This window comes from Peromyscus eremicus, chromosome 6, assembly GCF_949786415.1.
Source record: "Peromyscus eremicus chromosome 6, PerEre_H2_v1, whole genome shotgun sequence".
Classification (NCBI taxonomy): domain Eukaryota; kingdom Metazoa; phylum Chordata; class Mammalia; order Rodentia; family Cricetidae; genus Peromyscus; species Peromyscus eremicus.
This window is the reverse complement of record NC_081421.1, coordinates 69830899-69848002: the sequence shown is the minus strand read 5'-3', so window position 1 is coordinate 69848002 and position 17104 is coordinate 69830899. Positions and strand designations below refer to the sequence as shown.

The 17104-nt window shown below is 47.7% G+C and overlaps 3 non-coding genes across 3 annotated transcripts; 2 read left to right on the top strand and 1 right to left on the bottom strand.

Moving 5' to 3' along the window:
• Window positions 1-3655: 3655 nt before the first annotated feature.
• LOC131913964 (U1 spliceosomal RNA) lies at window positions 3656-3819 on the bottom strand. Its single transcript, XR_009380032.1, has one exon. It is a non-coding gene; the product is annotated as a U1 spliceosomal RNA (small nuclear RNA).
• A 1934-nt stretch (window positions 3820-5753) lies between these two features.
• Window positions 5754-5824, top strand: Trnag-ccc (transfer RNA glycine (anticodon CCC)). Its single transcript has one exon. It is a non-coding gene; the product is annotated as a tRNA-Gly (tRNA).
• An 8411-nt stretch (window positions 5825-14235) lies between these two features.
• Trnaq-cug (transfer RNA glutamine (anticodon CUG)) lies at window positions 14236-14307 on the top strand. Its single transcript has one exon. It is a non-coding gene; the product is annotated as a tRNA-Gln (tRNA).
• The last annotated feature ends 2797 nt before the right edge of the window (window positions 14308-17104 follow it).

The window sequence follows — 17104 nt, the reverse complement described above, 5'->3', positions numbered from 1 at the left end:
CTTATTTAATAAACCGTTCAGAATTACATCTACAGTCACTGATATCACTGATTTGGATTCTGGGTTTTGCATCTTAGGGATGATGAGTTTGGGACACACTAGCCTGAAACATGGCACTTTGGTTCATTAATCATGTTAAGCAGAAGCTGGAAGGGCACTCACTCTTCCTCCACATCTGCCCTCTTCCAAGCAGGCACCAAGACCCTCATGGGAGGTGTACCCGTTGTGTAGCAGTTCCCGGGAGGTTAACACCTTCCTTACTGGAGGGACTCTCCTTGAGAGACAGAATTTAAATGGGAAGCAAAACAACACATGTTCTAAGGGGAAGTGAAGACAGGATGTTAAAAGGAGATGAAGTGAAACATTGTATCCTGAAAGAAGTTCAAGGAATAAACAACTCAATAGCTTCAGGAAGTCACCGAAACTGACCAGATTCAATAGGGCCCGCCCTCACAAGCATGCACACACCCTGCAAGGACTGCAGAGAGACTCTCCGACCTCCTGAGCCGCCTGGGAAGCACACCTGTGACTCTCCGACCCCCTGAGGTGCCTGGGAAGCACACCTGAGACTCTCCGACCCCCTGAGCTCCCTGGGAAGCACACCTGAGACTCTCCGACCTCCTGAGCTCCCTGGGAAGCACACCTGAGACTCTCCGACCTCCTGAGCTGCCCGGGAAGCACACCTGAGACTCTCCGACCTCCTGAGCTGCCCGGGAAGCACACCTGAGACTCTCCGACCCCCTGAGCTCCCTGGGAAGCACACCTGGGATTCTCCGACCCCCTGAGCTCCCTGGGAAGCACACCTGGGATTCTCCGACCCCCTGAGCTCCCTGGGAAGCACACCTGGGATTCTCCGACCTCCTGAGCTGCCCGGGAAGCACACCTGCTGAGCCTGCCTTCAGGCTGTGCAGTGCACTCCAGGTTCCCAGACTTTGTGAGCTGGCAGCCACTCTACATGGGCTTCTGGGTTGCAGCTGTCTTTGGAGTTGTTTCTGCTTCTGGAAGTGACCCCAGTGAAATTCGCTGCTTCTCCTAAGGCTTTGGTGGTATCCATACTTGGTTTTATTCTCCCTTCCCTACCTGAGATGAGTAGGTTTGCTCCGCGGAATGAGTAGAAGTCCATGTGTCCCTGTGTCACACCGCAGGGGCCTGAAGACAGGAAGACAGAGGAGGGAGCAGCTGGCTGAGTTTTCCTGAGTATGAGTGTGTGTCACAGACCTCTGGCCCTGTCATACTTTTCCCCCACTGTCTCCCTGTCATCAGAACGCCTGTCTGAATCCTCTGGCTCCCCTCAGCTGGAGGCCCTTCTGCTGTGATAATGAACTCACACTGTCAGCAGCCGTTAACACTGTCATTTGTGGTAACAGCTCTAGTCAAGAGCCGAGTGAAGGGACCCGTACTGGCACAAGACACCCCAGGACCAAGTTCTCAGCACAAAGATGTATTTGCCCCAGAAGGACAGAGGGCAGGGAATAAGAGACAAAGATAGGAGGCAGGAGGGACGTCCCAGGTTCAATTTCCAGCACCCGTAAGGCTCATCTCACAAGTGTCTGGAACTCCAGCTCCAGAGGATCCTCACATAGGCATACATGCAGACAAAACACCAATGCACATAAAGAAATACAGTAAAAAGAGACAAAGACAGGAGATAGAGGACAAGGAGGAAAGGAAAGGGACGAGGGAGAGGGGAGCGGTACACAGAGAGCAGACAGACCTGCTGGGGACTTGGGCTCTGGGGTTCTCCCAGCCCAAGAATGATTGCTACACAGAGAGGACAAGCCTCACAGGGCCTGCCACATGGTTAAGTCCTGAAGGTGTCACCTCAGTACAATCAGTTTATAATCTCTTGTCTCTGAAGTGTTGTACCTTAAGTAGGAGCGTTCCCATTCAACGAGTCCACACAGTATGCGAGGTGCCAGCTGCTACAGAGGAGCTGTGTGCATCCCCAAGAACACCGGTAGGGAAGCCGAGTGCCTGGGCTAAGGCAAGGAGGTTTTATAGATCTTAGGCAATGGGTGATGACATGTCAGCCAGGAGCTAGGACTGTGCCCAAATAAGGTCAAAAGCTAAGCTGCGGGGCGGGCACTTGGGTGGGCTGGTCATGTCAGAAAGGTGGGTTCCATCCACTACCAGAAATTCGGAACTGGGCTTTGGGGGCCATTCTTTTGTTCAGGGTTTTCTCAGTGTGGGTGGGGTTGGGTAAGTAGGGCGACAGAGTTTCCCAGTTTGTACAGGGGTGAGCAGGGGCGCCAACAGGATAATAGTCTCTGTCGTGTCAGCACGCTTCTTTACATGTGAGAGGAACAGGGAAAGACAGGCCCTTAGAAAACACCCGCACAGGTAGAGAGAGATCAAAGACTAAGAGAATTAAGGAGACGCATGAAAGAAGAGGAAGCTCGATGCGGATGGCAAATGTGAGGCAGGGAGGAACATCCCAAAAGAAGTCACAGAGATGCATGGAGAGATGAGTGTGGATCTTCACAGGACGGCAGCAGTGATGTCGGAAAGAGGGCAGAGGCAGAAGTCAGTAAGGAAGAGGCAGGAGACGGTCAGAGGGGGCAGGTGTCAGTGGGGAGACGGGAAGCCGTGACACCACCACACAGGCAGGGGAGGCCCAGAACAGTAAAGCCAGAGGACAGAGATTGGGGGAGGGACAGTAGGGACAGAGCAGGTGTACCTGGTTCTTGACAGCCTGCCTCCATTGTGTTCTCAGCCATCAGGTGCCCGTGATCCTAAGTAGTGGGAGAGCAGGATCTGCAGTGGAAAGGAGCAGAGTCCTGTTATAGGCATGGACTGGGAGTCCAGAGAGCATCTGCTGGGATTCCAGCTCATTGTGGACCAGAAGAGAAGAATTGTAGCAGAATCCCATGGACAGTAGTAAGCATTAAAGAGAATTTATTAAAAACACTTCCAAGTGGTTGATAGAGCTGGGAAAGGGTCAGTGAGTCGTGAGTTTATATGTGCTTTACGTAGTACACCATCTTTATGTCTGTACATTCCACACTTTCTCATGATCTTTCTTCACATGCATCCCTGTGCTGGGGGCTTCCAGTCTTCCGGCCACTGGCTTCTTTGACGTCTTCATCCTGATTCCTCTCTCCACCTCCCTCCCTTGCCAGAGTCTGTTCTGGAACCAATGATCACCAACCAGTCTGGGCTCTGCAGAGGCAGGGTGGGCAGCAGAGCCAAAGAGTGGGGAGCAGACACCAAGACAAAGAATAAGAGACCCAGAGTCAGGCCCAGGAAACGGGGGACAGGGACCCCCAAGAGCTAGAGATACATGTTTAGGAAGTTGGCTCGAGAATATTAGGAGTCCAAAGCCATAGGTACAAACAGCCTGTGTTCCTTGAAACCTTGTCTAAAGGAGAAATAAATAAGGGCTGGAGAGTTAGGTACATAATTAAGAGGGTTTGTTGCTCTTGCAGAGGACCTGGGTTTGCAGAGGAAGTGGGGGGCTCACAACCTTCTGGAACTCCAATTTCACGGATCTGACCTCTTTGGACACCAGACCAACATGTAGCACGCGGACCTTCATGCAAGGAAAACAGATAAATCTTTGGAGAGAGAAAAAAAATGCATAGTTGCAAGTGAACCTAGTTAAAGAAATTTAAACCAGAGTGAAACAAAATGTTCTTTCTTTCTGTACCAAAATTACTAGGGGAGAGCGCGCACGCAGTCCCCCACTACCATAAATTTTGCAGTCGAGTTTCCCGCATTTGTGGAAATCGCAGGGGCCAACAAACCCCAAGTGCAATGGCTGAGCCTCGCCCTGGGAAAACCACCTGCTTGATCACGGTGTCTCCCCTGTCAGGTAAGTATGCTCGCCTCCCCACCACACACCGCTCAGACACCCCGGACCTGCGCTCTCAACACACGGTTACTTCGCCGACAGCGATCGCGGGCCTCCCCAGACCCGCGCCCGATTCCTGCGCTCCGCTGCCACCCGCGGACCCGCGCTCCCTCCCACGCCGCGTCCCAAATTCCTCGCATTTCCGCAGCGGGTGCGGACCGGCAGCCCCTGCGCGCCCCTCATCTGCATAGACCACGCCCATATCCTTGACATCAAGGCGAAAGTTCCTGCTCTTCCACTTGTTCCCTGCCAACAAATGTTCCCGCCACCTGGGAGGTAGTGTTGTCACCCTGTCACGCCCCGTTTTGGTACCTAATCTGCATAGGCCATGCCCATCATTGACCCAGGGGAGCTGCCATGCTCCTCCCCTTCACTCCATTGGCTTGTTGAACTTTCCTGCTTCTGGAGAGCTGGAGTGTGGAAGACCCAGAGACAAATCATCTTGAATTATCTTAAACCCCTAAATAGCCACCTATCTGCAGCACACCATGTGATCCTGTAGAGAACTGGTTCTCAATGTGTGGGTCTCGACCCCGTTATGGGTCACAGGGTTTGCTAAGACCATCGGAAAACACAGATATTTTATAACTCAACAGTAGCAAAATTACAGTTATGAAGTAGTAACGAAAATAATGTCACGGTTGGGGCTCACTACAACATGAGGAACTGTATTAAGGAGTCGAAGCATTAGGAAGGTTGAGAACCACGGCTGTACCACTATTACGATCTCCTTAACAAAAGTGTTGGCAAAACCCACATTAAATGAGACCATTTTGAACTATGGCACACTAGGTAAGAAATTTCTCGGGAAGGGTGGGTGGTGTGCACCTTTAAACTCAGCATCCAGAGGTAGGCGGATTCCCGGATGAAATGGGGCCAGCCCGGTTTCCATAGGGCGGTACAAACTGGCCATTTGGTTTCTGTTTTAAAACAAAAAAGCAAGCTATCCAAAAGTCTATTGTACTAACAAAAGTACAAACACAAATTGGGGGAGTAGGGGGGGTGCCGGGCACCAATCAGGGAGTCTTACCTGCAGATCATGTTTCTATTATTTGAGCAAGTGAGATCAGGGAGAGGCAGGCTTCATTTTCAATACAGATGAAGCGGCAGGACTCCTCTGATGCCCGCTGTGCAGGGAAATATCATCATTTGCCCACCACCACCCATGAGGTGCAGAGCATAAGCAGCTTATTCCTGAAAGTGAAAAGGTGTTGCCTAAAAATGCATCAATGGAGGAGTGGTTCCTACCCTGGTCAGCAACATGTATTCATTGCAACCAGAAATGAAATCTTTGGAACTCACGTAGAGGAAGTCTCTGTTCAGAACACGAGGCACCACTGTCTGCAGGCGGGTGACTGTGCACCCCTCTGCACTTTGAGTGATGTAGCGATTTCCTCCTGGCTGAGCATTCCATGCTGACTCCTTAAGACACAGGACGTTCTAAAGAGGGTGAACTCCTCCTGGCTTCTAGCTTTCTCGAGTGTCACCCTCTCCCACATTCCTGTAACCCTGACAAACCCTGACAAACGCATTGCTTCACCAAGCTGGACTTCGGTGGTATCCTTACTGAGGTCTGGTAAACTTCAAAGGAGGCTTTGCAGAGCCATGAGTTTGAACTGCTTTAGCATTTCCCTTCGAATGAGCTGAAACTTCAAGGTCATGGCAGGTAGAAGTTGAAGGAATTCAGTAAGCCAATTCCTCAAAACTCCTTGAGGGGCAAACCTGGCCCAGATTGACGCGTGAGAGGACCTGAGCCTTTTTACTCAACACTGGGAAATACAAAAGATACTGTATTTACAAAATTGTAGAGACAGTGAATTACATTTCTGTCAGTCGATGAAAACAGATGGACGGGTGGATTCTTTTACCTTTTTTTGTGTTGTCAGGGAGCACCCTTAGGAGAGCATTGGTGGTTCAGTGGTAGAATTCTCGCCTCCCACGCGGGAGACCCGGGTTCGATTCCCGGCCAATGCAAAGTAGGGGTCTTTTTCTTCCTCTTTGGTCTATCACCAGCGTGTTTTCTTGGTACCAGCAAAGCATCTAGGACCAAATACTCGAGTAACGGTAAAGACACTTCTCTTTGCCGGGCTGTGATTTATCACAGCCTAGCATGTAACAAGAAACCTGTGTTTCCTCTTCAACACTGGAAAACTCAGTTATGAGGAAGCGTTGGTTTGCACTGCTGTTTTTCAGTAGAAATTCATTGAGAAGCATGGCTTCTCTTACCTCTCTTTTCTCAATATGCTGTTGGTGTGTTGGTAGTTCAACGACAGAATTCCCGCCTTCTGCACAGGAGACCCGGGTTTGATTCCCGGCCAATGCAGTCTGGCTTTCTTCCTGCCTGCCACCTCCTGCAGGTTTTTTTGTTTTTGTTTTTTTTTTGTTTGTTTGTTTGTTTGTTTTTCTTATTTGTTTTTTTTTTGGTGCGAGCAGAGAATCCCCAAGTCTATTTTTTCAGACTGTTTTTGGCTGGAAATGTTAACAGCGAACTTGACTAGCATCAGCTCAAGCACGTTAGCACCTGTCTTCCAGGTATCAAGGTGTCCAGGTACACATTTACAAATTTGTGAATATCGAATACCGCTACCACAACTGTTCGATGATTTCCAAGCTCTTCCTGTTTCCATTCAGACACCCTTAGCCCGAGGTTAATCTATTCTCTTGGCTGAAGATGGCTTCACACCGGTATTCTAGGCAGGAAAAAGAGGAGAGGGCGGGCAGGCAGAAGGTATTCAAACGTTTTTGTTCAGGGAAGAGTGCCGTCCCCAGAGGCTTCACCTATCTGCTTTATTCTGTAACTGAGTTAGTTACCTGGTAACGCCTGGCTGGAAGATACAGGGAGGGGAGTGGCTATCAGGCGTGTGGGGGTTAAAACCGGCACACGCCTTTAATTCCAGCATTCCGGAGTCAGAGGCAGGAGGATCTCTGAGATACGGATATCAGCCTAATTTACACAGCGCGCTCCAGGCCAGCCAGAGCTAAATAGTGAGACCCTGTCTCAAAAAACATCCAAAAAGGTCTTTATCCCTAGGGATCCTGTCCTGAGGTTTCGGTATCACTGAACTGCAGCTTCTGGGTAAGAAGTTTTGAGTAAGGGTTCCAATGTCTCACCAGCGCAAGAATCCTTTTGTGTGAGGACAACAGCTTTATTTAATGCTCTCTCCAAGATTAAGTTTCATCAAGAATTTTTCTAATAAGGAGCTAGAAAGAGAGAGAGACGGCTTAGACTAAGAGAGCTCCCCGAAGAATCCAGGTTTGACTCTGAGTAACCACGGAAGAACTCTCTTCCGATCTCCACTGTTCCCTGTGGGTCCACGGGCGTCCTAAACAGAGGCAGGCGAGGCCATCAAACACAACTTACAAACTCTTAGCAATTATTTTTCTCCAGACTTGGTTTTAAAAGCTTCGGACCTCTGGGAAGCTGCCAAGACCTGAGGAGGATGGGACGCACGCAGCAGACTTGCGGGGAGCCTCAGTGGCTCCGGTGAGACCTTAAACAAGTCTCGGAGGTTTTCTGTACCCAAATTTCTGCATTTTGAAGCAGGCTAGAAATACTTTCTTTACAGATTGTCCCCCAAAATTAAATGGCTCCTTGCATGTACTTTCTGTGACAAAAGATCGGAGAAGAGCAGCTTAAAGAAGGTAGGGCGTAATTTGGCTCGGAGTTTGAGGCTACAGACCATCGCGTCCGGGCACGGCAGCCAGTCACACTACAACTTCAAAGAGAGTGAGAGCTTTCTCCTTTGTAGTCAATACCGGGGCCTTTTCTGGCTTTCCTGGGTACCAGCCACAGATGTGGTGCAAAGACATCCATGCCGTTGAGACATTCATACACATACATTTTTTTTAAAAAATTAAAAAAGAACCTGTCCACAACACTGGTCCCATCCATCACCTGTATCAGCCCTTCAAAAACTGCAGCTTCTTTTGTGTTATGGATAGAGCAGTATATATTTAAAAATTCGTGCACATGAACTAGGCTCTCTATATAGACTATATTATAATACAATTATAGTAAGTATATTACACATATAATGAATCCTGAAAAAGCCATTTCTAGATCAAAGTCTTTGCTTATTTTTATGTCTGGTAACACCTGCTGAATTGTCCTGAGAAGAGAAACAAGTCATATTCTTAAAAAAAAAAAAAAATTACGTGTATGGAGGGAGGGGAAACTGTGTTGGGATGTAATAATACATGGGAGAAGAATAGGCAAATTAAAGAATTCATGTGTAGGGCAGCACTCATGTGCATCATGTGCATGCTTGTTGCCTGTAAACCAGACCCTTTGGAGCAGACGGTTGTGAGCTGAATGCTGGGCCGCTCTACAAGAGCAGCAAGCACGTTTAATCTCTGACACGTCTCTCAGGCCCCGTTTTCGTTCTGGTTTTGAGAAGAGAGCAATTGGAGTTGCTGTGATTTGATGAGGAGAGCAGGACCTGAGAGGGCTGCCTCCACTGACCTCTCCTGGACAGCCCACAAGCTCTCTTGTTGGATCTTGGTGTCCTAGGGGAGGATTCTTGTGTTTGTGGACCTTAAGTGTGTGTGGCCAAACCTCCGAGCGTTCAAGAGGGAGGTCACGTATCACTTTGGCCTCCCTGACAGGTGAAAGCACCTAATCCTAGGGAAGGGCAGCATACGATAGAGCTGTAAGCAAAGACTTGAACCTGAAGACTAGGAGGTGCCAAGTGTGGTTAGAGTCACCCCCAGCACCCAAAGCCTCTGGTCCACTTGCTGGCACCTCTCACTCTCCGGGGTCCCTTGAATCTCTGGGCTCTGGGGCCAGGCCACAAGGAAACTCACCGGGGTTCCATTCCAGTCTAGCCTTGTGCAGAAATTCTTTGAAGCCTTGGGTTCCTGGTGTGTAAAGTGGCCACTCAGCCAGCTCTCGGCAGGTGACTCACATCATCTTTCAGGTTCCTGATGTGGTAATTGGCTCAAGGGAGAACCGGCACACTGGTTCCATTTCCTCTCTGACCATCGCAATCATTCCAGCGGATCGTCATTTTAAGACGGCCCCCTGGCTCTCCAGGTGGAGACTTAGCGTGACCTCTTCCTGACGAGATGCTCCGCTCTGCAGTTGTGCTTAGGGAGGCAAGAAAGCAGGGTTCAGCAGAAGATCCTTTCTGGTTTTTAGACACTAGACCCTGCCAACTTACAGAGACTTAGGAAGAGGAAAGTTGCACATTCCTGATCTAATGCTCAGGGGAAGTTTGCTGGCTGCGGTGCCCCAGCCTAACCCAGTCACAGCGGGGATGCAGGTTAATCCTTGTGTCGCAATGGGTGGGAACTCCCAGGCATTCCTTTTCCACCTGGAGGCCACCAAGGTTCTGTCACTTTCTCCTCCTCTCCACACACCCCTCCCTTCCTCCTTCTCCTTTCCACATCCCCGTCTTCCTCTGCCTCTTCTTTTAGATAATTATTTTAAAGTGAACATTACTGATAGAAAAGCAAGCGTGTGCCTCTCAGGGCTCTTTCAAGTGTTATGGAAAACACCGAGGGGGGGCAGGAGAAAAAGCCCACACCATCCCTTGAGGATTCATCCATGAAACCGAATCTCCACCTTGTGCAACTCTGGCTGCCATTAAAGCAGACATGCCACTGTGGTTCCAGATTCTCCTGCAGGACCAACGTGCTTGACCGTGGAGGAGTGTGCCAGAGATTCACAGTGACTCCAGACCTGGGGGCAGCGTCTCTGGGAAGGAAGGGGAGGATAATCCGCAGGGAGCTCAGCCTCAGCAGCCTGATAGACAGACATTTACACCGGCAAGCCTTTTGTGGGTTTTCACTTGTGCTAACCCCTCCCTGGCCTGCCCTCTGTTGCCCACCTCTCCTTTAGAATGCCCGGGTACTCATGCCCACAACTCAACAGTGGCAGCTGTGTTTGGTAGGTACTGAATAAAGTCTGTTTCACAGCCTCAGCTAATGTCTGCTTTTAGCTTTGTCAAAAGCAGTACCAGAAAGCTTTAGTGACACAGTGTTAATCCCATAGATTCGAGGACAAAGACCACTGACAAAAATTAAAGCAAGCTTTTTTTTATTTGTGTACATGGATTGTGTCTCTCTAAAGGCAGGATTCAAGAGATCAGCATTGAACACTGGACATGGAGAAGATAAGGGTTTTTATAGTTCAGGAGCAGGGGGTTTCCAAATAGGTGGGGTTACAGAAGCAGAACATAAACATAACAAGTTGGTCATGACAACTTTTTGAAACAAAGGCATGGTTGTTTCCTGGAAGAGGCCATACAGAACCATTTGTAGTTAAGGTGACAGGTGGGGCCGAGCCCAATCCTTGAGGAACAGATTTAATCATAAACAGGAATGAACCTAGTCTGTCTTTACTGTAAGATGGCTCAAGCCAAGGATGGAGACAGGCTGGTTCAGCAGCAGCTGTGAAGAGAGGAATAACTTGGTGTGAGCACAGCCACGGCACGACATAAACACTACCGTGTGGCAATGGTGCAGGCATCTCCTACTGAAGTAAACATCTGTAGAAGTCCCCAGAGAACCAGGAAAACAATCCAGTTTTTAAAAATTGGAAAGGCGTAAGCAACATAGTGCATAAACCAAGTAAGATATGCTCTTTTCCCACATAATAAAGTCGTGTGCGGTGAGGTGGCCTACACTTGTACCCCAGCACTCCAGAGTCTGAGTCAAAAGAGTGAGTTCCAGGCCAGCATGGGATTCGTAAAATTTTTTCTCAAACATAAAATGTTTTCTCAAACACAAAATGCTTGCACTATGTGCAGCCGAGTGATTATGCTGATGTTCTCTGTAGTGGTAACATCGTTGCTAGAGCAATTACTTAAAATTCAGGTACCCTGCTACTCTTAGAATGCCCCTGTCCACCTCATTTTGCAGGTGAAAAGCATGGGGCACATGCCTTAGGGGTGCAAGGCTTGATAAAGAGATAAGGATCTGTTGATCTAGAATGGGGCAGAGGGCACTGGTTTCAGGAATTGGCTGAGTCTCACGGGTTTAACAGTGGTGTCCCACCAGCAGGTTTAGGTGGCCCTTGTGTTTATCCATCTGCCACTGATAATGATGTTTATCTGTCCACCCTTGAGGAGGACAAGAACCTGTTAAGGCAGCAGGTGTCCCAAGGTAGGTGTGAACCCCGAACATTTCAGTTAACGATCCTCTACTGGGTAGCTCTTGCGCGGAGAGTGTGAACTCTTCGCACTGGCCAGCACCTCCCGGACGCTGGATCCCGCTGCCACCAGGGACTCCACGCTGGCCGGGTTACAGAGGACTCGGAGAAGGAGCCCACGCGCGCTTTAGGGCCAGGTCCTTCGAAGCCCCCCGAGCGGCGAGGGACTGGTCACACCCCCAGGTGTGGCTGGAGGCTCGGGGGCCTGCACAGAAAGGAAAACCGGTTTCAATGGGCGCAGAAAGGGAGGGAGAGGAGGACTGAGAAGCGAGGCGACAACCAAAGCAAGAGAAGTCCTCTTGTAGCAGTCTGAAAACCAAAAAGGAGCGTTTTTTTTTTAAAGGAACCTCTGAGAATTATTACTGAAGAAATTTAGGAACGAATGATGCCTAAAAAAAAAAAAAAAACAAAAATGCATCAACAACAAAACCACCCGATTCTGGTTGCTCCTGTAGCCAGCTGATCTAGAACTGGGTTTGGGAGAGTCAGTTTCAGGAGTTTGTGAGATGACACAGTGGTTGTTTTTCTGGGTTGTATGCCCAGGAACATGTTAGAATCCCAGTCAGGGCTGGGGCTGGGCATGGTGGTTCACGCCTTTAATCCCGGCATCTGAGAGGCAGAAGCAAGCAGATATCTGTGAGTTCCAGGACAGCCAGAGCCAAATTGTGAGCCTCTGTTTTAAAACAAACAAAAATCCCAGCTATGATTCTGTTACTCTCCTTTTCATCAACAACCACAGAAACATGTTTAAATTTACACTTATTTATTAGAGGCGCATGGGTGCCTCTAGTTTCCTTTCCTCTCGTAATGTATAAAGTTCATTTCTCTTAAAATGTGATCTATCGCTTGCAGTATCTACTCACAAGCAAGCTAAGCCAACGACTTCTGAGTGGTGATGATTAACCCCAAAGGCGTGCATAGCCCGTTTCTGCTCTAGTAGATCACACTTCCAGCCCCACCTTACCCTGCTGCGGGTTTTTTGTTGCTGTTGTTATTGATTTATTTATTTATTTATTTTTTGTTTTGGTTTTTCAAGACAGGGTTTCTCTGTGTAGCCCTGGCTCTCCTGGAATTTACACTGTTGACCAGACTGGCCTTGAACTCAGAGATCCTCCTACCCAAGTGCTGAGATTAAAGTCATGTGTCACCATACCTGGCTTTGTTGATATTTTTGGACAAATTTCCTAATATAGAACTCTAAGTGAAATCTGATATCTAACTAATTTTGAGGATTTCTAAAGGGTCCATAGACTATCTAAAAATGTGTTATATTTTCAACAGGCTTGTGGCACACATCTTTAATCCCAGCACTGGGGAGGCAGAGGCAGGAGGATCTCAATGTGTTTCAGGCCAGCTTGAGCTATATACTGTCTCAAACAAACAAAGAAACAAAAAAGTACTCTTTTTTAAAAATAAAAATAGTCACTAAATAATGCTTACATAATATATTTAATTTACGTAGGAAGTGGTATCAGATAAAAAACGGTGTGTGGGCTTGTGATACATTTCCGTGGTAGATTAAACCTCAAGCCTGCAAGAGGCCTTGGACTCATTCTCAGCACAGAAAACAAGTAGCATTTCACTGTCTTTGAGTAAATAACATGCATACAGATGCATGTTATTGACAAGGTTCTGTGGAACTGTTGTGATATCCCCAGAAATCCACTACAACTTGGTATAACACAGTCATAGCTGTTATCTTCACATAGTGTGTGACATAGAAATCATCAAATTTCCTTGTTAGCTGGGTTGTCATGGTAACGGGTTCTCACCAGATCTTTAACCATGGCCCTTTTCCACAGAGTTCATTGATTCAGTCAATGGCTTTCCCAAGCATCTGTCAACCTAAACTGTTCTTCTTCTAAGAAGTTCATGGAATGGATGAGATCCTGGATAAGCGCACCAAAGCCCAGCGTAAACAGAGAGCTGGTTGTGCCTGTCAGTAAGCCCAGTGCATGGTCGGTCGGCTCAGGCGGGAAGACAGGCAGCTGGAAGCTAGATCGTGCTACAAAGCTTGATTTTATGTGTTTCCCTAGCTCCAAACCAAACAATTCAGACCAGAGATCAACAAAACCAGAGACTTTACCAATCATAAAGGACTAACTAGGTCGTTTCCACTCTGAACAATCAAACATAACTTTTTGTTTTGCTTCTCATGATCACTTTATAATTTATACATATATAAATTAGTATATATGATATATTATATATAATTTTATAACTTTCCTCCCCCTGCAAAGTGCAAAACTGCCTTCATTCTGCTAGGATTATAAATAAATGAGGGATCAAAGAATTTTAAATTAAACCTTAGCGAACACAGGCTTATCTTTAACACTCCAAGGCTGCCTGGAGACCGTTCTTGCAATATGCACATATCACTATTCTGAGATACAATATTGATTTTTATCTATGTGTTTTATGAGGCCTTGGATACATATAGTCTATGGCTCTCCAGGGAGTGATTTGGGTAACTTTGGATGGTATCTACTTTAAAAAAACAAAAATTTTCAGTTATGATAGGGAAATTGGAATGGAATCAATGGCCAGCTCTCAGAAATCAGTGTGTCTAAAGGTCCGAGTGAAGCCTTCTGCCTTGGCTGGCACAGATGGATTTCAGGGAAATGTGACCTAGTTTGAGTGGTTTATAACCCTAAACATCTCGAATTCTTATTTTGTTCAATAAATACACATGGTGCTTGTTTGTTTGTTTGTTTTTGCAGAAAAAACTTAAGCCAAACGAAGGACACATATGTGTATGAAGAAATACACGAAGGTCCCTCCAGACCTTTCTATCGCAGCCTTACGTTTGCATGTTAGAGGTGGGTGGTGTGAAACATCCTAGGAACCAGTAGTCCAAGGAAGAAGAGGGGAGGTCCCAGATCACACCCTTTCACCTCTGAGCCTCCTTGGAGGAGGAGGAGGAGGAGGAGGAGGAGGAGGAGGAGGAGGAGGAGGAGGAGGAGGAGGAGGAGGAGGAGGAGGAATAGAATGACAGGAAAGAAATAAACCCCTTCGCTCTCGGAAATTTCATCTCAGGACAGAGAGGTTTACAAGAAGGGAGAACACGTTGTTTTTGATGGGGGCTCTTGTTTGGTTTTTAAGACCATAGGAGACTTGACTTTAGTTTCTCATTTCCTGAGGCACAGATAAAATAAAATACACAAACAAATAAGAAAATGGATAAATAATCTCTCTGACACATCTAAGAGGATAGTACAGAGTAGTAGTACTTGTAGGTTCCATGGTGTAATGGTTAGCACTCTGGACTCTGAATCCAGCGATCCGAGTTCAAATCTCGGTGGGACCTTCTCTCCCGCAAAGGGAGATCAACCTTTTTCTTTCATTTCATTCCTGTGCTCATGCAAGATTTGAGTCCAGCCGCCCCTTCCCGGCGCCCTGCCGGTCCCCAGAGACCTGAAAGTCCTAAGTTCTCTTCAGTGAGCTGGGGCTGGGTGGCCCCCAGGTCTCTCCGTTCACTCTCGGAGGTTAGCTGGTTGCTCGAGTGGGCGTTTTGGTGCAGGCTGCAGCCCTGGGTTTTGCCCAGGTGCCGCGCTGGGTTTTGGTTTACTGATGGTTTACTGATATGTCGGGGTTTCCGCAACAGCGGACTCAGCTGCGTCCCTCAGGATGCACTCGGAACGAGGTTCGAGCGTGGCCTGGGTTTTGCTCTCGTGGCTCCGGGACTGGGAGGGTGAGGTTGCTTGGCAGAGCGCTGGCAGAAACTCCTGTTGTCCTGGCGGGTCTGCAGAACCTCGGGTGGAAAACGGGAAACCGGATAACTGTGGTTCAACGACTGCAGGAGCGGGCTGAAATTTCAAAGCAGGAATCAGAACCGAAGGAATGCAGGCAGCCTGGCTCCGGAAGACGGGCTCAGAAGCACCGGGAGAGCATCGCAAACTGTAATTAAAATAAATAATAATAATAAAAAAGAAATTCGAATCGTTTAAAAAGACTGAATGTAAAACCAAATGACAAGTTAAAAACTGTCCCAAATCCCCTCCGGTCCTTCTGTCTACTCAATATTATTTATCTCAACAGCTGCTCTCCCAACATTTTCATTTCAAACAACATTCTTTCTGGATCTGTGCTCTCAATAAGCGTTCCTCTCACTTGTCCCACATTCTTTTCGTGCCCACCCCACCCCCGGGCCGCTCGGTTAAACAAACAAACAAATACATTTGACAAATACATAAAGAACACCCTGTAACCACAACCTAGAATTTACTGTGGCTACCTTGACATCTTTTTCGTCCAATCTATCTTTAAACCACCGTTGATGGCTTCGGTCATCAGTTTGGCTGGATTATTAGGTACCTAGGACTGCGGAAACGCGTGGTGTCTATCAGTGGGACCATTTCCAGAAAAGGTTGTGTCTTAGTTAGCCAAATAAAATTTAAGTATCCAATATCACACAGAAACGAGTTTGACGTATTGGAAAACCACGCATCCTTACTGGGGTTTTTTGGTTTGTTTGTTTATTGACTTATTTTACAGAGACAGATACTCTTCTAATATCACAAATCCCACAAGAGTTTTCTTTGCTATTTTATTTTTTAAATATGGAAATATGTTGTCCTAGCAGAGTAAATCAGACAACCGTCGTCGGTAGGGATGGATTTTGTTATAGGCGTCGTCTCTTCAATCTACATCGTCAGACTTCCGTGATCATCTGTGTATTCTGCAAAGACAAACAGATTCTTCAGATGTGACAAAACATACCTGGGTGAAAACGTCCTCGGAATGTTTAATGGATCACTTTTAGCGTGTAGAGTCAACTCTACACCGAAGTGTATCTCTAGGTCAGGCTCCCGGAAGAGGCGACTCCTCTCGCAGCGACTCCCCAGGACCGGACCGGGCGGGAAGAGCCCCGGAGGAGGGCGGGTGGGCAGCGGCCCCTGGAGCAAGGCCAGCAGCTCTCCTCCTGGAGACAGGCGCCAGCTGATGACTTTCTAGATTCAAGTGTCTGATACTCATTGGAACTGAGCGCCCACTGTCTAGGATACTCTGCAGTTCCTGGGGCTCGCCGGTCGCCACAGCCTCCTGGGGCGGCTATTCTGGCTCTGTGGCTCTCTCTGTTCCACACCTCTGTCGTTCACGACCTGAATATTCATATTCAAATTCGACCTCATCGACTTTTACGAGTAGACTGCTTAATGGGCGTTTGGAAGCTGTGGCTGGAGGTGATCCTTGAGACACCGGAAGGGCAGAGGGCCCTGAAGCATGGTCTCCACTGTGTGAAGGCTGCAGCCTTCAGGTCGCATCCTCTCCTGGAACACCACACTCTGTGGGCGCTAGCCAACAGCGGTTTTTCAACTAATCTGGTACTAAGCAACTATTTTTCCACGTTTTCTTCATCTTCCTGGATGTTAAAACTGTTGATATTTCTCTCACAGGTTCCAAAGTTTTGTTAATTTTCAGAAAAGTTGCCGCATTCCTCCTGTGCTTCCTGTGTGTGGTTTCTGTTTCTCTCCTCAAGTGCACTAACTTCTGTCACCTCCGTCATGTAATTAAGTTGATTGTAATTGCTTCTGGAATATTCACTCCTCCAGACTCAGCATGTAGTCCCACATTGTTCCTATCTCCAAGATTTCCATTTTAAAATTGATTACAGTTATATTTTCCTGTATATTCTCTTTCGTTGTGTAGAAGTGAACCCAGAGCCTCGTGAATGTTAGCCAGGCTGTGATAACCTGAGTGGGTCAATGAGGGAATGGCAGACCCAGAGAAAGAATGCTCAGTGTGTCAGGACAGACAATACTTAGGCTTTTAGCCGGTATCCTGGGAGACAGAAAGGGGAGGGGATCCCTTAGGCTTTTTGAATTAGAACACAGACACGGGAAAGGCTTAATGGAGAACAATAGTACCTGGAGGAAGAGGTCCATTTCTCCTTTCCTGAAAGATGGATAGCATCTTGATTATCTAAACTTTGAACACTTCCCAGGACCGAGTTTACAAAACATGCTTCCCTGACCAGGAACCAAACCTGAACCACAGTGATGAAAGTACCAAATCCTAACCAGTAGACCAGGGACAGAATCCTAGCCACTGGACCAGGGACAGAATCCTAGCCACTGGACCAGGGACAGAATCCTAGCCACTGGACC